The 27741-nt window shown below is 41.7% G+C and overlaps 1 long non-coding RNA gene across 1 annotated transcript in view; it reads left to right on the top strand.

Annotated features, from left to right (window-relative positions):
• The window catches only part of LOC140913155 (uncharacterized), a 39593-nt gene extending 18355 nt beyond the window's left edge, over positions 1–21238 (top strand). The window contains exons 2-4 of the long non-coding RNA XR_012159486.2: positions 19028–19125; positions 20069–20102; positions 21158–21238. This is a non-coding gene — a long non-coding RNA (uncharacterized LOC140913155). The remainder of the gene's footprint in view (positions 1–19027; positions 19126–20068; positions 20103–21157) is intronic.
• The last annotated feature ends 6503 nt before the right edge of the window (positions 21239–27741 follow it).

Here is a 27741-nt window from a genome sequence, read left to right as displayed (position 1 = left end):
CCCACTGCAACTTGAGACTATTACTCCTTGTTCTGTCATCTGCTACCACTGAGAACAGTCTAGATCCATCCTCTTTGGAACCCCCTTTCAGGTAGCTGAAAGCAGCTATCAAATGCCCCCTCATTCTTCTCTTCTGCAGACTAAACAATCCCAGTTACCCCAGCCTTTCCTCATAAGTCATGTGTTCCAGTCCCCTAATTATTTTTGTTGCCTTCCGCTGAACGCTTTCCAATCTTTCTACATCCTTCTTGTAGTGTGGGGCCCAAAACTGGACACAGGACTCCAGATGAGGCCTCACCAGTGTCGAATAGAGGGGAATGATCACATCCCTCGATCTGCTGGCAATGCCCCTACTTTTACAGCCCAAAATGCCGTTAGCCTTCTTGGCAACAAGGGCACACTGTTGACTCATATCCAGCTTCTCGTCCACTGTAACCCCTAGGTCCTTTTCTGCAGAACTGCTGCCGAGCCATTAGGTCCCTAGTCTGTAGCAGTGCATTGGATTCTTCCGTCCTAAGTGCAGGACTCTGCAATTGTCCTTGTTGAACCTCATCAGATTTCTTTTGGCCCAATCCTCTAATTTGTCTAGGTCCCTCTGTATCTTATACTATCCCTACCCTCCAGTGAATCTACCACTCCTCCCAGTTTAGTGTCATCTGCAAACTTGCTGAGGGTGCAGTCCACACCATCCTCCAGATCATTAATGAAGATATTGAACAAAACTGACCCCAGGACGGACGCTTGAGGCACTCCACTTGATACCGACTGTGAACTAGACATGGAGCCATTGATCACTACCCGTTGAGCCCGATGATCTAGCCAGCTTTCTATCCACTGTATGGTCCATTCATCCAGCCCATACTTCTTTAACTTGCTGGCAAGAATACTGTGGAAGACCGTATCAAAAGCTTTGCTAAAGTCAAGGAATAACACGTCCACTGCTTTCCCCTCACCCACGGAGCCAGTTATCTCATCATAGAAGGCAATTAGATTAGTCAGGCATGACTTGCCCTTGGTGAATCCATGCTGACTGTTCCTGATCACTTTCCTCTCCTCTAAGTGCTTCAGAATTGATTCCTTGAGGACCTGCTCCATGATTTTTCCAGGGACTGAGGTGAGGCTGACTGGCCTGTAGTTCCCAGAATCCTCCTTCTTCCCTTTTTTAAAGATGGGCACTACATTAGCCTTTTTCCAGTCGTCTGGGACCTCCCCAGGTCGCCATGAGTTTTCAAAGATAATGGCCAATGGCTCTGCAATCATATCTGCCAACTCCTTTAGCACCCTCGGATGCAGCGCATCTGGCCCCATGGACTTGTGCTCGTCCAGCTTTTCTAACTAGTCCCGAACCACTTCTTTCTCCACAGAGGGCTGGTCACCTCCTCCCCATGCTATGCTGCCCAGTGCAGTAGTCTGGGAGCTGACCTTGTTCGTGAAGACGGAGGCAAAAAAAAGCATTGAGTACATTAGCTTTTTCCACATCCTCTGTCACTACGTTGCCTCCCTCATTCAGTAAGGGGCCCACACTTTCCTTGACTTTCTTCTTGTTGCTAACATGCCTGAAGAAACCCTTCTTGTTACTCTTAACATCTCTTGCTAGCTGCAACTCCAACTGTGATTTGGCCTTCCTGATATCACTCCTGCATGCCCGAGCAATATTTTTATACTCCTCCCTGGTCATTTGTCCAATCTTCCACTTCTTGTAAGCTTCTTTTTCATGTTTAAGATCAGCAAGGATTTCACTGTTAAGCCAAGCTGGTCACCTGCCATATTTACTATTCTTTCTACACATCGGGATGGTTTGTTCCTTGTCCACCTCATCCCCCTGGTCCTGTGGTCTATAGCAGACTCCCACCACGATATCACCTTTGTTGCTCACACTTCTAAACTTAATTCAGAGACTCTCTGCAGTTTCATACCGGAGCTCTGAGCAGTCATATTGCTCTTTTACATACAATGCAACTCCCTCACCTTTTCTGCCCTGCCTGTCCTTACTGAACAGTTTATATCCATCCATGCAGTGATGAGCTGCCAAAATCTTAACAACTGGTTCCCTCCTCACCCCACGAGGGGGTCATTGCCCACCCGGTGCCCCCCCCGGGACTCCTGCCCCATCCAACCCTCCACGTTCCTTGACCTCCCCCCTGGACTGCTGCCCCATCCACCCCCTTCCCCTGTCCCCTGACTGCTCCCAGAACTGGGCAGGAGGGTCTCGTGGGCCACCGTAGTTGGAGCCCACCCCGCCCCGCCCCTAAGAGCCAGAGGAACCTGCCAGGGGGCGAGGTGGGGAGTCCCGGTGGTGCTTACCTGGGGCAGCTCCCAGGAAGCATCCGGCAGGTCCCTCCGGCTCCTGGGGATGGGGGAGCGTAGTTGGGGGGAGCAGCCGCTCCCCCACTGATCACATCAAAAGTGGTGCCTTAGGCGCCGACTCCGGGGGTGCTCCGGGGCTGGAACACCCACGGGGAAAATTTGGTGAGTGCAGAGCACCCACTGGCAGGTCCCTGCCCCGTGCCCGGCCCCAGCTCACCTGCACTCTGCCTCCTCCCCTTAACTCGCCACCCCGCTCTACTTCTCCGCACCCCCACCCCCTGGTTCCCACGAATCAGCTGTTTGGCGGGAAGCCTGGGAGGGCTGAGAAGCAGGCACTAAGGGTGGCGGAGGTGGGCTGGGGTGGGGAGCGGTTCCCCTGCATGCCCCCCACGTTACCTGCTGCAGCACAGGTGACCCTCCTCACGCTCCCCCATCCCAGCTCACCTCCGCCTCCCTGGGCCTGCGTGCGAAGCCACCGCCTGCTTCTTAGCCCACCCCAGCTTCCCGCGCGAACAGCTGATTCGCAGGAAGCCTGCGGGGGGGCAGAGAAGCAGAGCAGGGGGGCGCCTTCAGAGGCGGAGGCGGAGTGAAGGTGAGCTGGGGCCGGGGAGCTGCAGGTGGGTGCTCTGCACCCTCCAATTTTTCCCCTTGGGTGCTCCAGGGCTGGAGCACCCACGGAGTCAGCGCCTAAGGCACCACTTTTGGCCAGTTAAATTTAGAAGCCCTTTTAGAGCTGGTTGTCCACCGTGGAACAACCGGTTCTGAAAGGGCTTCTAAATTTAACAACCGGTTCTAGCGAACCGGTGCAAACTGGCTCCAGCTCACCACTGCATCCATGACAGTACTCCAGTCATGTGAGTTATCCCACCAAGTCTCTGTTATTCCAATCACATCACAGAATTATGTACAAAAAATGTAGAATTATGTACAAAAAAAAGCTGCATTCAAAAATGAAACAATGTAAAACTTTAGAGCCTACAAGTCTACTCAGTCCTATTTCTTGTTCAGCCAATTGCTCAGACAAACAAGTTTGTTTACATTTGGAGGAGATAAGGCTGCCTGCTTCTTGTTCACAATGTCATCTGAAAGTCAGAACAGATGGTTGCATGGCACTATTGTAGCCAGCATCGCAAGATATTTACATGTCAGATGTGCTAAAGATTCATATGTCCCTTCATGCTTCAACCACCATTCCAGAGGACATTCGTCCGTGCTGATGATGGATTCTGCTCGATAACAATCCAAAGCAGTGCAGACTGACGCATGTTCATTTTCATCATCTGAGTCAGATGTCACCAGCAGAAGGTTGATTTTCTTTTTTGGTGATTCGGGTTCTGTAGTTTCTGCATTGGAGTGTTGCTCTTTAAGACTTCTGAAAGCAAACTCCAAACCCCTCATCACTTTCAGATTTTGGAAGGCACTTCAGATTCTTAAACCTTGGGTCAAGTGCTGTAGCTATCTTTAGAAATCTCACATTGGTACCTTCTTTGCATTTTGTCAGATCTGCAGCGAAAGTGTTCTTAAAATGAACAGCCTGTGCTGAGTCATCATCTGAGACTACTATAACATGAAATATATGGCAGAATGTGGGTAAAATAGAGTTGGAGACATACAATTCTCCCCCAGGGAGTTCAGTCAGAAATTTAATTTACGTATTTTTTTTTAACGAGCGTCATCAGCATGGAAGCATGTCCTCTGGAATAGTGGCTGAAGCATGAAGGGGCATATGAATGTTTAGCATATCTGGCATGTAAATTCCTTGTAATGTCGGCTACAAAAGTGCCATGTAAATGCTTGTTCTCACTTTCCGGTGACATTTTAAATAAGAAGTGGGCAGCATTATCTCCAGTAAATGTAAACAAACTTGTTTGTTTTCGCGATTGGTTGAACAAAAAGTAGAACTCTGTGGACTTGTAGGCTCTAAGGTTTTGCATTGTTTGGCTTCTGAGTGCAGTTATGTAACAAAAAAAATCTACATTTGTAAGTTGCACTTTCACGATAAAGAGATTGCACTAGAATACTTTTATGAGGTGAATTGAAAAATACTATTTCTTTTGTTTATCATTTTTACAATGCAAATATTTGTAATAAAAATAATAATATAAAGTGAGCAGTGTACACCTTGTATTCTGTATTTAATTGAAATGAATATATTTGAAAATGTAGAAAAACACCCAAAAATATTTAATAAATTTCAATTGGTATTCTATTGTTTAACAGTGTGATTAAAATGTGATTAATCATAATTAATTTTTAATTGCAATTAATTTTTTATGTTAATCATGTGAGTTAACTGTGATTAATCTACAGCCCTAATTTACAGAGAACAATCATATCTCCCCTCAGTCTTCTTTTGGTTAGGCTAAACAAGCCAAGCTCTTGGAGTCTCCTCTCAGAAAGTAGGCTTTCCATTCCTCTGATCATCCAAGTAGCCCTCCTCTGCACCTGTTCCAATTTTAATTAATCTTTCTTAAACGTGGGAGACCAGAATTGCACAGAGTGTTCCAGATGAGGTCTCACCAGTGCCTTGTATAATGGTACTAATACTTCCCTGTCTCTACTGGAAATACGTCTCCTGATGCACCCCAGAACTACGTTAGCCTTTTTCACAGCCGCATTACATTGACAGCTCATAGTCATCCTGTGATCAACCAATTTACCCAGGTCTTTCTCCTACTCTGTCGCTTCCCTTCTTTAGCAAAAATTCTTGGTGTTAGTCCGTAAATGCATGACCTTGCACTTTACATTATTTGATTTCTTCCCATTTCTAATTCTCTAGTTTACAAGGTCATCCACATCTTCTTGTATGATGTTCTGGTCCTCCTCCTTATTGGCAATACTTTGTGTCGTCTGCAAATTTTATTAGCACACTCTCACTTTTTGTGCCAAAGTCAGTAATAAAAACGTTAGATTGGTCCCAAGACTGATTCCTGAGGAACTCCACTAGTAGTCTCCCTCCAGCCTGACAGTTCACCTTTCACTATGACCCATTGCAGTCTCCCCTTTAACTAGTTTCTTATCCACCTTTCAATTCTCAAATTAATCCCTATCTTCTCCAATTTAACTAATAATTTCCAGTGTGGAACTGTATCAAATGCCTTACTGAAATCCAGGTAGATTAGATCTATTGCATTTCCTTTGTCTAAAAAATCAGTTATCTTCTCAAAGTAGGAGATCAGGTTGGTCTGGCACAATCTACCTTTTGTAAAACCATGTTGTATTTTATCCTGATTACCATTCACTTCTATGTCCTTAACTACTTTCTCTTTCAAAATTTGTTCCAAGACCTTGCATACAATTGAGGTCAAACTAAGAGGCTTGTAGTTCGTGGAGTACTTTTATCCCCTTTCTTTAAAATAGGAACTATATTAGCAATTCTCCGGTCATAGGGTACAACCCCTGAGTTTGCAGTTTCATTAAAATCCTTGTTCTTGGGCTTGGAAGTTCATGTGCCAGTTCCTTTAATATTCTTGGATGGATTTTATCCATGCCCACTGATTTAGTCCCATTAAGTTGTTTGAGTTTGACTTTCACCTTGGATGTGGTAATTTCTACTTCCGTATCCTCTTTGCCATCAGCTACTATGCCACTACTCCTAAGCCCTTCATTAGCCTCACTAAAAACTGAGACAAAGTATTTGTTTAGAAATTGGGCCATGCGGAGATAATCTTTAATCTCCACCCCATCCTCAGTGCTTAGTGGTCCCACTTCTTCTTTCCTTGTTTTCTTCTTATTTATATGTCTGTAGAACCTTTTACATTGCTTTTAATTCCCTTTCCAAGGTCCAACTCTGCTTGGCTTTTGGCAGTTCTCACTTTATCCCTACACTTTCTGACCTCCAAGAGGTAGCTTTTCTTGCTGATCCTGCCCATCTTCCATTCCTTTATACTTTCTCTTAATCGCCTGTTTGAAATGCTTGCTCATTCAGCTTAGTTTGCTACCCTTCCCTACAATTTTTTTCCCCTTGCTCGGGATTAGGGCTTCAGATAGCTTCTGTGACTTTGACTTAAAGTAATTGCAAGCCTCCTTTACATTCAGATCCTTGAGTTCTTCAGTTCAGTCCACTTCCCTAATTCCCTTCATTTTTTAAAGTTGGCTCTTTTGAAATCAAGCACCCCTTTTGCAGATCTATTTTTATTTATCCTTCCATTTAGTTTAAACTGAATTAGCTCATGATCACTCCAACCAAGGTTGTCCTCTACAACCAGTTCTTCTATGATGTCCTCACTATTCACCAGTACCAAATCTAAAATGACATCACTTCTTGTTGGTTCAGCAACTGTTTGGTGAAGAACTCTGTCAGCTATCGCATCCAGGAAAATTAGGGCCCTACTATTATTAGTAGCACTTGTCCTCCAGTCTATATGTGGGAAGTTAAAGTCTCCCATAATCACATAATTCCCAGTAGTATTTATTTCATTAAAAACATTAAAGAGGTCTCTACCCATATCCAAATCAGATCCTGGTGGTCTGTAGCAGTGTTCCCTCTAATTTTTCCCACCCACGTGCAGAATGAATTTTGTTATGTGCACCAATATGGAGGTGATGTGTGACACATCACGTCCATATTGCTGCACATAACAAAATTCATGTGGTGGGGGTGGGGATGAGGGGTTTGGAGTGTGGGAGTGGGTCAGGGCTGGGGCAGAGGGTGGGAGTGGGGGGACGAGGGCTTCAGCTGGGGGTGCTGGCTCTGGGGTAGGCCCGGGTATGAGGGATTTGGGGCGCAGTCTGCCCCGATGCTGTGACGGCGAGAGAGGACTCCCCCCAACTCTCTCTCCCTGCAGCAGCACCAGGGCTGGGGAGGAGAGGTTCCTCTCCCTGCCACGGCAGCTCTGGGGCTGGGGCCATGGGATAGTGGCCTCTCCCATGGCTGTGGCAGGTCCGGGGCTGGGTTGGGACTGGGGAAGGGGTGTGTCTCCCCCGGCTGTGGCAGGTCTGGGCCAGGTTGAGTTGGGCCTGGGCACCTCTCCCCTGGCCGCAGCAGGTCCGGGCCAGGCTGGGTTGGGGCCGGGGGAGAGGCGCGTCTCCCCTGGCCGCGGCAGGTCTGTCGTGGGGCTAGGGGAGAGGAATCTTTCCCTGCTGCAGCCCTGAGCGCCTCACAGTGCTTAATCAGCTGCTGCATGGCCATGGAGCTTACAGGGATTTTAGGTCTGTAGCACACCCCAAGCACTGTAGTGGGGAACCTCTAGTAGCTTTTCCTTTCCAAAGTGATTTTGGCCCAAACAGACTCTGTCTTGTCCATCACTTCTAATTTCTTTACAGTCTACTTCATCATTAATATACAATACTACTCCCATTAATATACAATGCTACCACCTTTGACTTTATTTCTGTCTTTCCTGAACAGCACATACCCTTCAATACCTGCACTGCAGTCATGACGACTATTCCACCATGTTTCTTTCATCCCTATAATATCTGGTTTCACTTCCTGCACCAGTAGTACTAGTTCCTCCATTTTTTACCCAGGCTCCTTGTATAGTTAACTGTGATATCATACTCATTGCCACAGCAAACAGATTATGCCAATACTCCTATTTTCATTGAGTGTTTTTAGCAATAAAATAAAAAAAACTATTCCTAGAAAATAAGACGTAGACAAAAAATTAATAATGAAAAGTGTATGCCTACATCGTATTGATTTTAGATTTTCTAGTGAAATTTCATGCCGTTTTCTTTTAGCTATCACAATTGATACATTGTGCCTAATTTTATCATTATTCTTTCTAAGTTTTTGAGCTGAATTCGTTCTGTGATTGGTCATAGAATCCATGTTGCACTAATTCTGATTCCCTAATTGGCTGTGGTTAGAAGTAGGATGGAGTTATTTAAGAGGACTTAAATCATTTGATTTTTTTAATTGATTTTAAATTAGACTGAAGTTTTGTAAAACTAATTTGAAAAATTGTGCCACTGCAATTTTAAAATTTCTAATAAACTAAATTGTGATTTTTCTAAAATAACACTATTAGTATTGTACCTTATTTGAATTTGAGAATTGACTCTCATAATGATATATTGAGAATTGACTCTAATCCTGCAAACATCTAAGGAAATATGTAACTGTACTCATATGAATAGTCCCACTGGATGATTCATGCTCTCAAAGTTAAGCATGTGCCATTAGTGTTTCCAGCATGAGGGGCTAAAATTGTATTTTTATTAACAACTTTTCTCTTAGTAGCATAAAATCTTTGTCACCTCAAAACAAAATTGCTACATTGTTAACAATGAAAAGCTATTTAGACTTTCAGTACATTAACAAAGTTATTGTGAACTTCGTTATACACACAGGCCAACATTTTCAAAAATCAGAGCTTAAAATTAGACTCCTAACCCCATATTTAGGCACTTAACTGTGGGATTTTTTAAAAGCAGCTAAGTCACTTAGGAGTACAAGTCCCATTGACCACTAACTGTAAAAAATCTTATGCAGGAATACAGCAAGATTGAAGCATTTAATCTTTCTTGACTTGTGGAAGTTCAATAGATGGGAAGTGTCGGCTGCAAATACAGCTCAGGCTATTTGCTTTTCAATTTTTTGTTTGAGTTTGTGTGGTTCTCTCAGTAGGAATCATAGTGAGGCCTTGCACTTGTCTTTTGCAGTATGGATGACCATTTAAGTGTGAAACGTAATAGAAAAAAATCTCCTTGTACAGTCTGAAATTTTAGTAACAATTAAGATACTAATTAAAGAAAAAAGTACAACGGAACATCCACTGTAGCAATTTAAGACTATAAAATGGAAAGTGCACAACTAACAACCTGTAATTTAAAAACTCATTATTTAGATTAAAAGCTGATGTAAATAACAAAAACAATTTAACTTTTTAAAATTTGTATCCAAACTAGATAGAAGGGTAAACAGGAGGCTTTCTCTCTAATTGTTTTCTGAGAAGGAGGTTGTCTTTGTGAGATAGTTAAAATAACTCCCCCCGAACCCAAAAAAAAAAAAGGCAGCAAAAGGGGAGTAGCTCTTTACTTCTCTCTGTTGCATTGGGCAGAAAGCAACTTATTATCTCCTACCTTAAGAAAATGCAGAATTTTAGGGACTGTCTCACTCACCCTCTCCACCAGCCCTCAAAGGCAACTGTGCAGATAGTAGGCGTCCTGATCTTTCCCAGAGAAAGACAACAGGTAGGATTGGAGTGGGACTGTGTGGTGAAAGAGGGGCCACATGAGCTGGTGGGGTCTTCTATAGATTTGGATAAAAGCATTAAGCTTTTGAACCTTTTCCAGACTCCCCAAGCACAAATTTATAATACTGAAATTGGTTTGCACCATGCTTTTACGTGTAGTTTGGCCATGGTGAAACTGGTTTGAGGCATGATTTTACGTGTTTGGCTCTGTTAAAAAAAACATTGAAATTTTACAGAAAATGAAATTGAGGATTCAACATTAATGGGAAATTAATTAGTTATTTTTTTGTGTGCCAAATTTCACCAAAGAATTCTTTGCCAGTGTTGATGAGCCCTATAAAATTTGACATAAAGGAAGAGTAGTTTCTAAGCCAAACATTCTGCAGTCTTTCATGAGGTGTTGGCTAGTGTTTAAGGACCCGTCTACATTCAATTTTTGTATCACTGAACTATATATCTGCATAGAAACAAATTTCTGTACAGGAACAAGCTGTGGTAATATAAAATACCTTTCTTTATACCAGAATGATTTTATTGACACTAGGGGGTTGCACTGATTTAACAATATCCATTTCTAAATTAAATTGATACAAAATGTGTATAGACCAGCCCTAACACATAGTTTAATCTTATCTGTGTTTAAACACAGTTATATTCCAATAGGTGTGTTTAGGTTGTGATGTTAATGTAATGTACATGGTTAGAAACATCTTCCGAAAGGGCTAAAACAACAAATTATATTTACATGACCTTTGGATTTACTGCAGTTGTATTTATTTATTCCAACCTTTTAGCTCCCATCTCAATCTCTGGACAACTTACAATAATTAAAATGGACTTTACCAAATATTTGTTTATAGAAATTTTAAAAAAAGATCTATTAGAATTCTTAAAATCCCATAATCTGCCCTAAGCCAGTCAGTAGATTTTACTCTAGATCAGTGTTGAGGTACATAGGCAGGACAATATGGATAGTTTAGACACTTGTACTTGTGCAAAACTGAAAATTTCAGGCTCTAGGACCATCAGCACCTTTCAACACCATTGAATTCCCTAAGAATTAAATTGAGGGGGAGGAAATCAGTAGATTTTTTTTTTTTAAAGAAAAAGCATCTCTCAAAAGGACTGACTGTGCCAATAGACTGTATTGTCACAAGAAAGTCTTTGCTAATCTCACAAAGCATCTGTTATGAATATTCTTCACCTCCCCCATTCCTGTTTGCTGCCAGAAGCAGCTTATAAATGTTTAGTTGAACACTCTCAGCCAAATTTTGCTTGCAGTTAAACCAGTGTAAATCAGGAATAACTCCATTGATTTTGTTAGAATTACTGCAGATTTACACAAATGTAAATGAGAGCCAAATTGGGTCCAGTTCTGCCCTATGTTGCACCCCTACAGCCCAGATCAGTAGCAGAACTCCACCAGTATCAATGGGAAGTGTGTGCCTGAGATGAGTCTGTCCATAGTTTGCCAAATGAATTATTATAAACAGATTTGAACAACTATTTTTTCACAAAACAAGCAAGTCAGCAGGCTCCATTCTCCTAATGCTTTATTCAGGAAATAAAATCAAGTTAATTATTATGAAACTAACCTCCCACCTCCCATACACACACATAATTGCTTCCAGCTTGCTGATTATTACCCTTTCCTTAACTGATAGAGTGAGGGGGGAAAAAGACATCTACATGCAGGGGACCAGATCCTCATTTTGTGTAAATTGACATAGCTTCATCAGATTCAATAGAACTGTGTTGATTTACACCAGATGAGGCTCTGGCCCACTATAATTTTTACTTTCTTTTTAAAAACAAAACCCTATGTGATTGTGTAACCCAAATTGCAACATAAACCAGCATTTTCAGTTTTATAAGTGAGATATGTGCCCTCTATGTGATTTTAAAATATTTTCACTTAGATGTTTTCCTTACCAAGACCCAGTCTTCAGAACAACTTTTTACTGTATCAGTACCATGACAAATGCAGAAACTATGCCAAAAAGGAAACATCGCACACATGGAGATCTGTATGGGGCAATGAGAAACAGGAAGGCAGTTTTTCCCAAAAACGGGTGAGGTCTGATGGAAAATAAAAGGGACTGACTCATTGAGAGAGATGTTTCTTTCCTATCATTCAGCAGACCAAGTTACACCTCCAAATTAGACAGTATAAGTTAATAATGCCAAAGACATGAATAATTTGCACATCAGTGAATGGCTTCCCTTCCACATCTTAGTTTATTTATGCATATAAAGCATCACAATTCACCTAAAATCACATAATATGTGTAGACATAAAAATAACCAACATATAATACAATAAAACATTTGAAAATCAATTCTCCCTTTATTCATCTGCTGAGAACTAAATTCAGATATTTCCCTTGCTATAGCTGATAATATCGCTAAAGCAAAGTAAGTACTGTTGGGACTCAGAACTGCCTTCAAAGTTAGGTGCTAATCATGACTTCAACTGGAAATAAGGAACCCTGTAGTTAGATGCCAGCAGCTATAAAGGGTTTTTTTGGTTTCATTTTTGCATAATAGACAGAGCCTCATGACTGAAGTCTCTAAATCAGTCACGTTGAGATCAACTCTTCTGATTTGTCCTGAAGTTTTTCCCCAGCATTGTTGTCTATCTACTATCCAGAATGACTGTTTTTTAGTTTGAGGCTTTCGTATTTCTGGATGTAAGACTCAATCTTGCTGCCATTGAAGATAGTGGCAAAACTATCACTGATTTCAATGGGACCAGATTCAGCCCCATAATGTACTTAAAGCCTGATAAAGCCTACACCCACCAAAGCAGTCCACTGTCGGTATGTTCATGATAGCACATCTTAAAAAGTAGATTTCCTTTGGAGGAACCTAGCTTCTCTGTTGGCATATTGCTCATTAGGGGCCACTCTTCCAGCAATCCTCATGCATCTCTTGCTCAAACAAAACTTTCACTGACTTCAGTGGAAGTCTTTTTGAGTAACACCTGAGTAAGGAGTGCTTAATAGGATGTAGTTCAGCAGTCATCATCATGGAAGATCCCAAAGGGATGTAGTTTCCTTGCAGATCAAGTGCACCCAGATCGATCTCTGGCTAGGTTCTGAAGGTGATCTGGCTATACATTCAGTTTATGTCCATCATTGGCAATCTGATCACACCATAAAGTTTTCAGTGCCCACATGATGATAATCACACTTCAGAATTCGTTCATCTTCCTTTCAAATAATAAGTCCATACCAAGAAAGCTGCCAAAACCAAACCAGAGCTGATGAAGGCAGTTGCTAGGTTCAGCTCAAGATATCCTAATTTTTGATCTTTTCCTGCCCCTTGATATGGAGCAACTGATGAAGATGAGAAAAACGAAAAACATCCAATGTTCTTCAGCCTTCCTCAGTGCCCACATTTCACTGCTGTACAACAGAGTTGGTATAACCATGGTTCTCTAGGTCCTTAGCTTTATAGCAAACTTGACGTCACAATTTCCCCAGAGAGGCTGCAGAAGGCAACTGCTGCTATATAAGTGTCCACATCTTTCAAGCATCCTCCAACTCTGCCCAAATATTTGTCTATTGCCACCTGCTTGATGTCCCATCTGGACAGGTTGATACTGAGCTGGTCGTAATCTGGAGCTGGAGGCTGCTTGATGGTAATGGCCAAGGACTTTGTTTTATCCAGATTAATAACCAGACCAACATGACCAGACTGGCCATCCACTGCAGCAATTCACCAAACTGAGCCAACAAGACAATGTCATCAGCATAGTCGAGATCTCAAAACAGAATTGTGTTCAACCCAGTGCCACCAAAAGGTACCTCCTCTGGCTTATCCATCAACCAGTCGATGCCAACATTGAACAATGATGGTGACAAAACACAGCTTTCCCAAACTCCTGTGGAGGTAGGAAACACAGTGTATTTACCATTGACTCAAACACAGCTTTCTGTTCCATTATAAAGCTCTTTTGTCATTTATGCTGTCTTCCCAAGGATACAAAGTCACCTTGTCAGACCCCACAAACGTGCTTAATGCATTGAATCAATGGTCTGATGAAGTTTATAAAAAGTGCTGCGCATGAATTATTAAATTCATCCATCTTCTCAAAAAGCTGTCTCCAGGTAAAGAACTGGTCTATAGGGGAATGACCAGGTCTAAAGCCAGACTGAGTGTCCCAGTCTTTGCTCTGAAGTATATTGTTGATTTTTGACATTAACACAGAAGTGAAGGCTTTCTCTGGAACCAACAATAGTGCAAAACCTCTACAATTGCTGCATTCAATCTTATCACCTATTTTGAACGTACACAGAACAACACCCTACTTCCAGTTGTCCGGAATGAGATTGGTGTGTCAGAGCTGGAAGAGCCTATGCAATCATGGTACAGTAATACTATCACCCTACCTTAAGCATCTCAGAAGTGATATTACTTGTGTCTTCCCAGACTTCAGCTTATGGCTTGTGATCTGGATGTCTTCTTGGTTGAAGTTGAAGTTCAGCAGTACAAGTAATAAAAGACAATAATAGAAAATTACAGATTGACAGCAAAACAAAGATCTCATTAGAGCAATAGTCTCAAATATTTTCTCTATCCATCACACTTGCAAGTTCTTCACCCACATACCTGGTATAGAGCATTAATAAGTATTATGGAATTCAAAAACAGCATTTCTGTTGAACTAACCGTAAAATTCCACAGTCTCTTCATCTCACGCATAATTCAATGGAACAGAATTTAACATCTCCAGTTTACCTTTCCCCTCCGCACACACACTGTAACCTCTTGAATGCTGCTTGTATCTGCCTGCAACCCTTATCTATGGAATGCATTGTGATTACAATACAAAAAGTCCTGAATCATCATCACCTAAGCAGGTGACGGAATATTTAAGAAGACACATATGAAGTAACAGTCTCATCCTCTCTACAACTATTCAGGCAGCAAGCAGAATGAAAAAGACTAGTACTACAAAAATGGAAATCCTAAAAGCGACCAACAGTTGAAGACTGGAGCATAGACATTGTGAGCTTGGCCCCTATAGAAAGAATTGTGTACCGTAAAAGAAATACTCAAGAAAAATTCTCAGAGATATGGGATGCTTTTCTGGAAGTATCTGAATTATCTTATTAAATGCATGGGCCCCCCACACCTATCCCTCCTTTCTACCTACTACCTTCCCTCCCCATCGCTATCCCTTTCTCTGAATTTTGCTTACATTATTTACCTTTTAAAATATTTTTTAACTAACTGGATTTTTATAAACAAATTTTGTTTGTAAATTTTGTAATATAAATAATTTATTTAGATTTTAACCATTCATATTATATATAATTAAATGTTTCAAGTATAGCTAAGGTTAGGTAGAAATTGTTTACTATATTATGAGAAGTCTATGTGTAGCTTATTATTTTTTTCCCTCTGTATAGATATTTTTAAAATGTAATAAAAAGTTGAAAATAACTATCATCAGGGAAAAAAAAGAATGGGCTCAGGAGTGAAGGAGTGACATGTCACTAGACTTCCATCCCCAGCAGACAGCTGAGGTAAGTGAGGGGAGCCTGAGACATGTAAGGAAGTGGGAAATCCCAATCTGTGTGGGTGTAAATGAATCATCAGATTAACTGAAACTTCAATAGTGATTATCACAACCTGTCCCAATCCTGCATTCTGGATAGACTCCAGTCAGTTGTGATTGGATCCAACCACTGAATCCCACATGCTTATAAGCCCCACTGATCACTTGTTCCTAGCTCTAATACTCTGAAGCATAGTCCCAGGTGTAGACCTCATGTCTGACAGCCTTCTTTGAGCAGTGGGACCTCAGAGTCTGTTTGCCTATAGTCCAGAGTCAGTGCCTCAGCTCTGCTGAGACCCTCCAGTTGCTTAGACATGTTCACTCCAGCATCCACCTGGCTGTGTTTTCTGTTTACATACAACAGGTACAACATGGCAGTAAAGCAAGTAACACAGGGTGGCAAATGAATCTTTGATACACACACACACACACCTTACTCTTAAAAGCACAAGAGAGAGAGAGATTTCTGGAAAACAAACTCTGAAGTCAATCCCTCTCAATCCAAACATCTTTTTTGAGTTCCTGGGTTTGGTCAGCATCCTTAAGGAAGGCAAAGTTCCTCCTGCCTCCACTTTCTCTAGCTGGGTCTTCTGTCAGGCAATGAAATGGCTCTCTTGCGTAGAGAGCATTTCTCTTTTAAGACAGCCTGACACCTTTTCTTGCTCCTCTGCTTCTCCTGGGGATTTTCTAGAATGGACAGACAAATGGACACGCACACAGCTTCTGGATAGAGTCATTCAAAGTCATTGGCCCTGTTGTCCACTAGGGTATTACCATTCAGTGTTGATGGCCCACAATAGCTCTGTCACAGCTTTTCAGACATAGTCTGTCCATTAGATGTCAAGTTAATGCTACAAAGACACAATAAAGGTTACATTCAAATTGGAGGTTGAACTATGACATGGTGTTCACAAAATCAAAATGGAATGTGTAAATTGATATAGACATATATCCCAATCTGTAATAGTGATGAATTTTGGCTGAGTCTGAAACCCATTCTCACTATTATTTTAAAATGGGTATTTAAAATGCCTGCAGGCTGCATGATAACTATTTAAAAACACCATAATATAGGCTCAAATGAAATGTATACCCCCAAATAAAAATGCCACCATGGATAAACAGCAGAGTAAAAAAGGCATTTAGGGGCAAAAAAACATCCTTTAAGAATTGGAAGTCATATCCTACTGAGCAAAATAGAAAGGAACATAAACTCTGGCTAGCAAAAAGTAAAAGTATAATTAGGCAGGCCAAAAAAGAAATTGAAGAGTAAATAGCAAAAGACATAAAAACTAACAGCTAAATTTTTTTTAAGTACATCATAAGCAGGAAGCATGCCAAACAGTCGGTGGGACTACTGAATGAACCAAATGCTAAAGGAGCACTCAAAGAAGACAACTTGTAGAAGCAAAATTAATTCTTTTAATCAGTCTTCACTGTAGAGGTTGTGAGAGAGATTCCGACATCTGAGCCATTCTTTTTACATGACAAATCTGAGGAATTGACCTCAGTTAGTAGAGAAGATTTTGAAACAAATTGATAAATTAAACAGTAAAATAAGTCATCAGGACCAGATCGTATTCACCCAAGAGTTTAGAAGGAACTTAGATATGAAATTGCAGAACTACTAACTGGGGTATGTAATTTATCTCTTAAATCAGCCTCTGTATCAGATGACTGGCAGATAGCTAATGTGATGCTGATTTTTTAAAAAGGCTCCTGAGGCAATCCTGGCAATTCCAGGTTGGTAAGCCTAATTTCAGTACCAGGCAAATTGGATGAAACTATAATAAAGAACAGAATGATCACACACACACATGAACACGATATGTTGGGGAAGAATCAACATGGCTTTTGTAAAGGGAAATCATCCTTACCATCTATTAGAATTCTTTGAGGAAGTCAACAAGTACTTGGACAAAGGTGATCCAGTTGATATAGTGAACATGGACTTTCAGAAAGCCTTCAACAAGGTTCCACACCAAAAGCTCTTAAGTAAAGTAATAATCATGGGAAAAGAGGGAAGGTCCTCTCACGGATCAATAACTTGTTAAAAGACAGGAAACAAAGGATAGGAATACATGGTCAGTTTTCACAATGGAGAGAGGTAAATAGTGGGGTCCTGCAGGGATCTGTACTGGTATCTGTACTGTTCAACATATTCATAAGTGACCTGGAAAAGAGGGTGAATAGTGAGGTGGCCAAATTTGCAGATGATACAAAATTACTCAAGATAGTTAAGTTCAAAGGTGACCGCAAAGAGTTACAAAGGGATCTCACAAAAACGGGGTGACTGGACAACAAAATGGCAGAAGAAATTCAATGTTGATAAATGCAAAGTAATGTACATTGGAAAACAGAATCCCAACTATAAGTACAAAATGATGGGGTCTAAATTAACTATTACCACTCAAAAAAGAGATCTTAGAGACATTGTGGATAGTTCTCTGAAAACATGTGCTCAGTGTGCAATAGCAGTCACAAAGCTAACAATGAGGAACGGAATATATACTAAAATAAAAAAAAATCATAATCCCACTATATAAATCCATGGTACTCCCATACCTTGAAGAGTTCATACAGTTCTGGTTGCACCATCTCAAAAAAGACATTGGAATTGGAAAAGGTAGAGAAGGGCAACAAAAATGATTAAGGCTATGGAACAGCTTCCATATGAGGAGAGATTAAAAAGACTGGGGATGTTCATCTTAGAAAAGAGATGCCGGGGGAGGGGGGGGGAGATAGGAGACAGCTCTATAAAGCCATGAATGATGTGGAGAAAGTGAATAGGGAGGTTTTATTTACTCCTTCACATAACACAAGAACCAGGGGGCACTCAATGAAATTAATAGGCAGCAGGTTTAAAACTAACATAAGGAAGTACTTCACACAACAGTCAATCTGTGGAACTCGTTGCCAGTGGATGTTATGAAGGTCAAAAGTATAACTTGGTTCAAAAAAGGATTAGATAAATTCATGGAGGATACGTCCATCAATGGCTATTAGCAAAGAGGATCAGGGATGCAACCCCATGCTTTGGGTGTATGTAAACCTCTGACTGCCAAAAGCTGGGACTGGGCAATAGGGGATGGATCACTTGATAATTGACCCATTCTGTTCATTCCCCCTGAAGCATCTGGCACTGGCCACTGATGGAAGACAGGATATTGGACTAGATGGATCATTGGTCTGACCCATATGGCCATTCTTATGTTCTTATAACTATTTGAATATGAACAATAAACCCTTTTTTGTTGTGACAGAGTTCTCAAGGGCATCTGCTATTACAAGACATGCTCAATAACATTCTCACTCATTCACTCACATAAATATAGCATATACCCCCGAAACCTTTTCTATCTACTTGTTATAACAGATGTCGAAATAGTTTGCATTGCTGAAAACTTTTGATGTACTGTACTGTATTCTTTAAGTAAACTAGATAAGATAGGCCAAAACATAATTAAGTCAGTTTTCTGATTTATATTTAACTACATTATTATTATTTATTATTATTATTATTATTATTATTATTATTGGAATTGACTTTCCTAATGACCCCAAAATTTTGGAACTAGGAAATTGTAACAAACTGGAAGGTGTAAACAAACCACAAGTTTAAAAGGTAGTATTAATAGCAAAAAGAATTACCACTTATACAGAAATCAGTTCTAAAGCTAAGCATCTATTGAATGAGGTTTTGGGAAATAAGGTGAATTTAACATTGTGCAGAGGGCCAGCAAAATGCAATATACAACTTAAGTTCCTCAAAATAGGGAGTAAGTGGAATTTAAGTGGTGCAGAGCCCCTGTGCTTGTGCTCTGCACAGGGATGGAGTTCACCTATAGTGGTAAAGAGATATAGCAAATTTGTGGGAAATGATAAACTTAATACCTTTGAGGAGATGCCTATGTCATTTTTTTGTAATATGGCCATCACATTCACATTTTCAGCCTTCTCACCACCTGAACTTTCAAAATGTTCTGCTGACCAGAATCCTTTCTTGCTACAGGGCTTCATCCACCCACAGGGACAGGGAAAGTGGTAAGTCGTACCATTTGTGCCAGGGGAACAACTTTAAACTCTAGCTGAAATCAACACGTCTCCCAGGTGACCTCGCCGTGCCCCCTTCCCAGCTAGCCGTATGAGTATCGTGGGGTTAACCTTAAACTTAATTTTGTTAAGTGAATGCTATGCTTTTGTGCTGCTTCGTCTTATATTAGCGAGAATCTTACTATTTAACTTAATAAATAGATTCTGGTTATTCATTTTACGTACGTTTTTGTACTGTTCATATGCTCCTTCCTCTTACTGGCAACTTGCCAGATGAATTTAGTTTATTAGGATGCAGAAGAGGGAAATGTTCTATCTTTTCCTTACAACTGGCATTAATATCTCTTAAACACATATTGCATGTTCCTCCAACCACGTATCTTGATAACAGAAGGGGAAAATGATGTTGTCCCTCTAGCCAGAGTGGGTAGCCAATATTCAGGGCCTTGCAGGATTACTTTTGTTAGGAGGAAAAATGGATGATACCAGTCATATATATGCTTTGGTGTAATACTGTTTGTTTACAAAAATGTACACAAAGTTCTGTTTCCCTGAACACAGTAGAAACAAATAGCAGCAGGCCATTTACTTGCTCACAATTTCTACGTCTGCCCCTCCAATCAGTTCTGTACCTAAGAAGCTGTCTGTTTCCCTTGTCATTCAGGGACTGCACACACACAACTGCAAACAATCAATCCCTTAACCCTTGTATTTGCAACCAGTCCCTGGGAAAACCCTCTTAATCTCCGGAGAATAATTCTTGCTTAGGCTTTGGCATGTGGCCCAGTGCTTTAGGCAGTAGCCTCCTATTGTTTCCAGCTATCATTGCATAAAGGGTTATATTTTCCTTGGTTCGTCCATTGAGCCTGAAGGAAGGGTGATTAACACACCCCTTGGCTTTAACTATGACTGTGATTGTTTATAGATCAAAGATCATTTTGATGGCAGCCATTAACAACTTCTAGCATAACAATAATTTTTTCTCCTTGTTTCTTTTCAGAACTCCACCAGTTCCCATTATATTCACATTTAAGGTAAGTTTGGGAGCATCTTGGTATAAAACAAGCTATAAGACTGTCTCTGCTCATGAGGGATCAAGGAAAATCACACATGGTTGAATTATACCTTATTCATTGACATAAAAATCTAACAGCTGATGTACTTCTAAACACAAACAATTTAAAGATTTTTAGAATAGCACGTGGAAGAAAACAGGCGTATAATTTAACTAGGATATTTTAAAAAAATGTACGCTAGCCACTCATGGTCCAAGAGGTGTTCCAAGAGCCAGGGATCACAAGAGCATAGGGACACCCTGTCACATCCCCTTTTCCCTGGACATGGCCCTTGAGCCAATATCCAAGGGTGGAGTGACGTAGGAACTGCTGTGGTGGCTCTAAACCCCCAGAGATACCCAATGGAGGTGGGAATCCTTAAAGGACCAGCCAATTAAGTGTCTTTGGAGTTGCTTTGTCAGCTGGAGCAGGGGTGAGGATATGGCTGAAAACATTTTATCTGTTTCTGAGTTGTACAAACATAGCTTGCCCTCAAGACTTGATTCTTCTGTGCAATGATAAAGTTCAGGTGGTATCATTTTTAATAGCATCTATAATAGGAACTATGCAAACATCTCCCATTGTATCTTAGTTGCCCTCCTGAAATGCCATATCATGGTTTGTAGGTCTTGAAAATTGGACTTTGACACTTTGGGGTGAGACCATACCCCTGGTTCTGTCTTTTGACACTTAGGTACCATTTGGACATATCCAAAGCCAGCCTGTCTTCTTAAACATTTTGCCCAGAATGTGTTTTTAAATATATGATTGAGTTGTCCGTTTACAAGATACTAATCCAGTCATCCCATTGATTTTGGCCTATTATGGTTTTAGGTGGGGAAATAAAGATCTTTTATAATAAACCATGGAGTAGTTTTAACATTACATTTGAGTGCATAGGGGTAGCATTTGCCCCTACTGGATTTTATACCAAATGACTATTTCATCCATACTGCTCATTGTACTCTTGTTTTGTCTAAAAGCTAAAACACATTAATGAGTGTTTCTTCTCTTTCTTCTATTGTTTGCAACAGCTTTGGAATGTGTATGTTTAAGAGAAAATACTTACGACATGAAATGGAGGTTCCTGCTTTGATGCTGACTTCCACTGTCTAAAGGGAATTAATAGTACTATATTTCACATTAAAGAAAATACTGAATAAATCTGATAGTGCTGGATATCTGGTATTGGCAGCGCTGTAGAAAGAGTGAGTGTTACACCATGTATCCTAGAGGCTTCAAAACCAGACCTCCTTTTTGTGAGACAAGTGCACAATAATACCACTAATTAGACACACAATAGTCAGGGTTCTAGCCCACGCAAATCACTCCATCAGACAGAAGGAATCAATTCCCAATTAATGTTAAGCACCGGTCTACACAGAAAACTTGCACTGGTTTAACTTAAATTATTTTTAAAATTGATTTAGTTAAGCATAATATCCTGTGTGGACACACATATCAGTTTACAACTGACATTGATTTGGCTTAATTCATAACTAAATTGATATAAGGCTGTTATAAACTGGTTTAATTATGACCACACAAGCACCAGTATAACTAAATTGCACCAGTATAACTAAATTGATTATTTTAAGACCAATTTTAATTAAACTGGTGCAAGTTCTGTGTGTAGACAAGGGCTAACAATAGGAATAAAGAGGGGTGGGTAGGATATATAGAGAAAAAGAGGACAAGGAGGTGCCAACTCCTCCATTCCCTCACAAAATGGATAAGCATGATTAATTAATGAGACCTGAATCATTTCCTAAATATTTAAAGACAGGTTTCAGAGTAACAGCCGTGTTAGTCTGTATTCGCAAAAAGAAAAGGAGTACTTGTGGCACCTTAGAGACTAACCAATTTATTTGAGCATGAGCTTTCGTGAGCTACAGCTCACTTCATCGGATGCATACCGTGGAAACTGCAGCAGACATTATATACACACAGAGATCATGAAACAATACCTCCTCCCACCCCACTGCCCTGCTGGTAATAGCTTATCTAAAGTGATCATCAAGTGATGATCTATGATGAGCTATTGCCAGCAGGAGAGTGAGTTTGTGTGTGTGTGTGTGTCCCCGGGAAAAATGGGTGGGGGGTGAGAAAGCCTGGATTTGTGCTGGAAATGGCTCACCTTGATTACCATGCACATTGTAGGGAGAGTGGTCACTTTGGATAAGCTATTACCAGCAGGAGAGTGAGTTTGTGTGTGTGGTTTTTGGAGGGGAGTGAGGGGGTGAGAGAACCTGGATTTGTGCAGGAAATGGCCCACCTTGATTATCATACACATTGTGAAGAGAGTTGTCACTTTGGATGGGCTATTACCAGCAGGAGAGTGAGTTTGTGTGGGGGGGGGGGGGCGGAGGGTGAGAAAACCTGGATTCGTGCTGGAAATGACCCAACTTGATGATCACTTTAGATAAGCTATTACCAGCAGGACAGTGGGGTGGGAGGAGGTATTGTTTCATGATCTCTGTGTGTATATAATGTCTGCTGCAGTTTCCACGGTATGTATCCGATGAAGTGAGCTGTAGCTCACGAAAGCTCATGCTCAAATAAATTGGTTAGTCTCTAAGGTGCCACAAGTACTCCTTTTCTTTTTGTAAATATTTAAAGTGATAGATTCAGTAAATAAAGGCAACTAGGGAGGCAGGCTGGTGGAGCATCTCTGGATGAGAGTTCCATAACCAACGACCTTCAAACAAATCTTGATTGAACTTGGGAACTGAGGCCAGGTCTACACTACAGACCTATATCAGTATAACTACATTGCTCAGCGGTGTGAAAAATCCACACTCATGAGCAACATAGTTATATCGACCTAACCCCCAGTGTAGACAGCACTATGTCAGTGGGAGAGCTTCGACACAGCTACCGCCTCTCGGGCAGGTGGATTAATTATACCAATGGGAGAATCTCTCCCATTGGTGTAGCAGCGTCTTCACTAGAGCTGCACCGCAGTAGTGCTGAACATGAAGACAAGCCCTAAGGCTGAGATCCACAAAGGGACTTAATCCACAAAAACCCATGCTCAGCTGCTCAACTTAGCTTCACAGGGCCTTGCTTGCTACCCCATAATGCTGGCCCTGGGTTTTATATGCAGAAAACCCAGTTGTTGTGGCACTGGTGGGCCATGGAGATTTTTTAACATGTTGGGGGAGGGAAAGGAAAAGGTTGAGAACCCCTAGTTTATTCTACATATGAGCAGTGCTGACCGGAGCTGCCAGTATCCCTTTTCGACCGGGCATTCCGGTCGAAAACTGGATGCCTGGGAACCCTATTTAGGAAGGCAGCAAACCGGTCAAAGAGTTTGAGAAACACTGATCTAGTCCAACAGGTATTTCCTGTATTTATTTGTGCTACCACTAGAGGGCATTCAAAACATTAAGGCCTAAATTTTCAAAAGAGGGCTTTAGTTTTTGGGTGTCCATCTTAAGTGATAGAGGAGGGCATGATTTTAAGGGGCACTGAACAGGAACAACTCCAGCTGACATAAATGGGAGCTGCATGTGTTTGGCACCTCTAAAAATCAGGCTGAAGGCGAGCATTTTCAAAGGAGATGATTTGGAGGAACCTCAGTTTTTGGATGCCTAATCTGAGACTTCTAAAGGGGCCTGATTTTCAGAGGATAATGCTCTGCACTTTCTGAAAATCAGTCCCCTTTAAGGTATCTCCACTTGAATACCCAAAAATGGAGGCACCCACAATCCTTAGTCACTTCTAAAAATGTTGGCCCAAGTTTTAAAGTTGGACATGCAAAAAATAGTGGTCACTCTTCAAAATGTAAAAACAACTAGGAGTCTTTGTGGCACCTTAGAGACTAACAAATTTCTTTGGGCATAAGCTTTCGTGGGCTAAAACCCACTTCATCAGATGTATGGAGTGAAAAATACAGTAAGCAATATAAATATTACAGCACATGAAAAGATGGGAGTTGCCTTACCAAGTGGGGGGGCAGTGCTAATGAGGCCAATTCAATGAAGGTGGAAGTGGCCTATTCTCAACAGTTGACAAGAAGGGGTGAATATCAAGAGAGGGAAAATTACTTTTGTAGTGCTAACGAGGCCAATGCAATCAACAGTTGAAACAACAGTTTCCAACAGTTGAAAAGAAGGTGTGAGTATCTGCAGAAGGAAAATTACTTTTTGTAGTGACCCATCCACTCCCAGTCTTTATTCAGGCCTAATTTGATCCAGTTTGCAAATTAATTCCAGTTCTGCAGTTTCTCATTAAAATCTGTTTTTGAAGTTTTTTTGTTGAAGAATTGCCACTTTGAAGTCTGTTATAGAGTGTCCAGGGAGATTGAAGTGCTCTTGTACTAGTTTTTGAATGTTACAATTCATGATGTCTAATTTGTGTCCGTTTAATCTTTTGCGTAGAGACTGTCCGGTTTGGCCAATGTACTTGAAAATGTGGCCTTGCCTGCCCATATTACTAAATGACACATTATTAACAAACTCAATAGGAAACATACTGTTAAAATTTGGACTATTAAAAGTACTGGTAGCATATTTCAAGTAATCAAAGCACTTTACAAAGGAATGGTTTTAGCCCCATTTTAGAGGCAAGGAAACTGGGACACAGAGAGCTTAAGGGCTTGATTTTTCAGAGTTGTCGAGCACCTGTATCTCCTGTTGACTTCAACAGGGCAGAAGATTCTGTAACCATTATCTCTTTTGTGATTTACCCAGAGCTGCACAGTGAGCCAGTGGCAAAACTCAGGTCTCCTGATTCCCAGTACTTAGCCACCCCGTGCCCCACACACATTGTTCTGTCTCGGAGGAATTGCGCCCCATAGAAAAAGACTGTAGTGCCTGCTTTCAGATCTAAGAAAATGCACAGAAATTCCAGGGATACACACCGGTCCAGCACCATTTGTGTAGAGGCCCTGTGCCTCCATACAGCTCCTAGCAACTCCCCTTAATTCCTTAGCAGTGCCATTCCCTTGGAGCCATCCTATTAGGAACTCCAGCTGATCCTGGCTTGCGAATCTCAAGCTGTAATATCTTCCCTGGGGGATCTGGATGAGAGCCCCACTCAGTTTCTACTTGTTTCCCTCACACAGACTCCAAACCACATGGAGATAGCTTTGTGGAGTCCAAAGAGGGAGTGGGTGGAGATATAGTGTCATGGAGGTGTCTGGCATCCTTTCTGTGCAGAAATGGGGAGATCTGTGCATGGAAGATCCCATCAGTACACAGATCAGGCTCCACAACAGGATTTCCCAAAATATCTTAGAGTGGTTCTGGATCATAATATCACATACTGCCAACATCTGACAAAGACCACTGCCAAGATAAAAGCTAGGAACAATATAAGCCACAAACTAGCCTTGGGCAGCAGATGTTCATGCCTTGCGGATAGCCACCTTGGCCCTTCTCTTCTGAGCAGCTGAATATTGCACATTAGAATGGGCAGGTAGCGTATATATGAAATGTGTCAATGTTCAACATTGTAACAACCTTTATGTACTTGAAAACTGTTATCATGTCCCCACTCAGTCTTCTCTTCTCCTCTCCAGATTAAACAAACCCAATTTTTTAATCTTCCCTTATAGGTCATGTTTTCTAAACCTTTAATAATTTTTGTTTATCCACATCTTTCCTGTAATGTGGCATCCAGAACTGGACACAATACTCCAGTTGAGGCCTAATCAGCGTGGAGTAGAGCAGAAGAATTACTTCTTTTGTCTTGCTTACAACACTCCTGCTAATACATCCCAGAATGATGTTTGCTTTTTTTCCAACAGTGTTACACTGTTGATTCATATTTAGCTTGTGATCCACTATGACCCCCAGATCCCTTTCAGCAGTACTCCTTCCTAGGCAGTCATTTCCCACTTTGCATGTGTGCAATTGATTATTCCTTCCTAAGTGGAGTACTTTATATTTGTCTTTGTTGAATTTCATTCTGTTTCCTTCAGACCATGTCTCCAGTTTGTCCAGATCATTTTGAATTTTAATCCTATCCTCCAGAGCACTTGCAACCCCTCCCAGCTTGGTACTGTCCATAAGCTTCATAAGTATACTCTCTATGCCAGGGGTGGGCAAAGTTTTTGGCCTCAGGGCCACATGTGGGAATAGAAATTGTATGGCGGGCCATGAATGCTCACAAAATTGGGGTTAGGGTGTGGGATGGGGTGAGGGCTCTGGTTGGGGGTGCGGGATCTGGGGTGGGGTTGAGGAATTTGGGGTTTAGGAGAGTGCTCTGGGCTGGGACTGAGGGATTCGGAGGGTGGAAGGGGGATCAGGGCTGGGGCAGGGGCACGGGAAGGGATGCAGGCTCCGGTTGGGGGTATGAGCTCTGTGGTGGGGCTGGGGGATGAGAGGTTTGGGGTGCGGGAGGGTGCTCCGGGTTGGGATCGAGGGGTTTGGAGAGCAGGAGGGGGATCAGGACTGGGGTGTGGGGAGAGGCTCAGGGGTGCAGACTCCGAGTGGCGCTTACCTCAAGCAGCTCCTGGAAGCAGTGGCATGTCACTTCTCCGGTTCCTACGCGGAGGCACAGCTAGGCAGCTCTGCATGCTGCCCCATCTGCAGGCACTGCCCTGCAGCTCCTATTGGAGCACTGCAGGGGGCCACTGGAGCACATAGGAGCTGGAGCAGGGCCATGAGGCTGCTTCCCGGAGCCATGTGGTGTGGCCCCGGACCCAGTGCCCCGGCCGGAGCAGGGCCGAGCTGTGTGGTGCAGCCCCCCGACCCAGCGCCCCAGCTGGAGCGGGGCAAGCCCCAGACCCCGCTCCCCAGCGGAAGCTTGCGGGCTGGTCCGCGGGCTGTAGTTTGCCCTCCCCTGCTCTATACTATTATCTAAATCATTGATGAAGATATTGGAACAGAACCGGACCCAGAACCTATCCCTGTGGGACCCCACTCGATATGTCCTTCCAGGTTGACTGTGAACCACTGATAACTGCTCTCTGGGAATGGTTTTCCAAACAGTTATGCACCCACCTTATTGTAGCTCCATCTAGGTTGTATTTCCCTAGTTTTTTATGAGAAGGTCATGCGAGACACTATCAAAAGCCTTACTAAAGTTAAGATATACCACATCTCTTGCTTCCCCCCTATTCACAAGGCTTGTTACCCTGTCCAAGAAAGCTATTAGGTTGGTTTGACATGATTTGTTCTGTTACTTATCACCTTATTATCTTCCAGGTATTTGCAAATTGATTGCTTAATTATTTGCTCCATTATCTTTCCAGGTACTGAAGTTAAGCTGATGGGTCTGTAATTCCCCGGGTTGTTCTTATTTCCCTTTTTATAGATGGGCACTATATTTGCTCTTTTCCAGTCCTCTGGAATCTCTTCCATCTTCCATGACTTTTCAAAGATAATCACTAATGGCTCAGGTATCTCCTCAGTCAGCAACTTGAGTATTCTAGGATGTAATTCATCAGGCACTGGTGACTTGAAGACATCTAACTTGTCTAAGTAATTTTAACTTGTTCTTTCCCTATATTAGCCTCTGATCCTACCTCATTTTCACTGACATTAACTATGTTAGTCATCCAATTGCTGCTAACCTTTTTGGTGAAAATCGACACAGAAAAGTCATTTAACACTTCTGCCATTTCCACATTTTCTGTTATTGTTTTTCCTTCCTCATTGAGTAATGGGCC

Source organism: Lepidochelys kempii, chromosome 6, assembly GCF_965140285.1.
Source record: "Lepidochelys kempii isolate rLepKem1 chromosome 6, rLepKem1.hap1, whole genome shotgun sequence".
Lineage (NCBI taxonomy): Eukaryota > Metazoa > Chordata > Testudines > Cheloniidae > Lepidochelys > Lepidochelys kempii.
The sequence above is the reverse complement of the archived record's forward strand: the minus strand, read 5'-3'. Positions and strand labels throughout refer to the sequence as shown.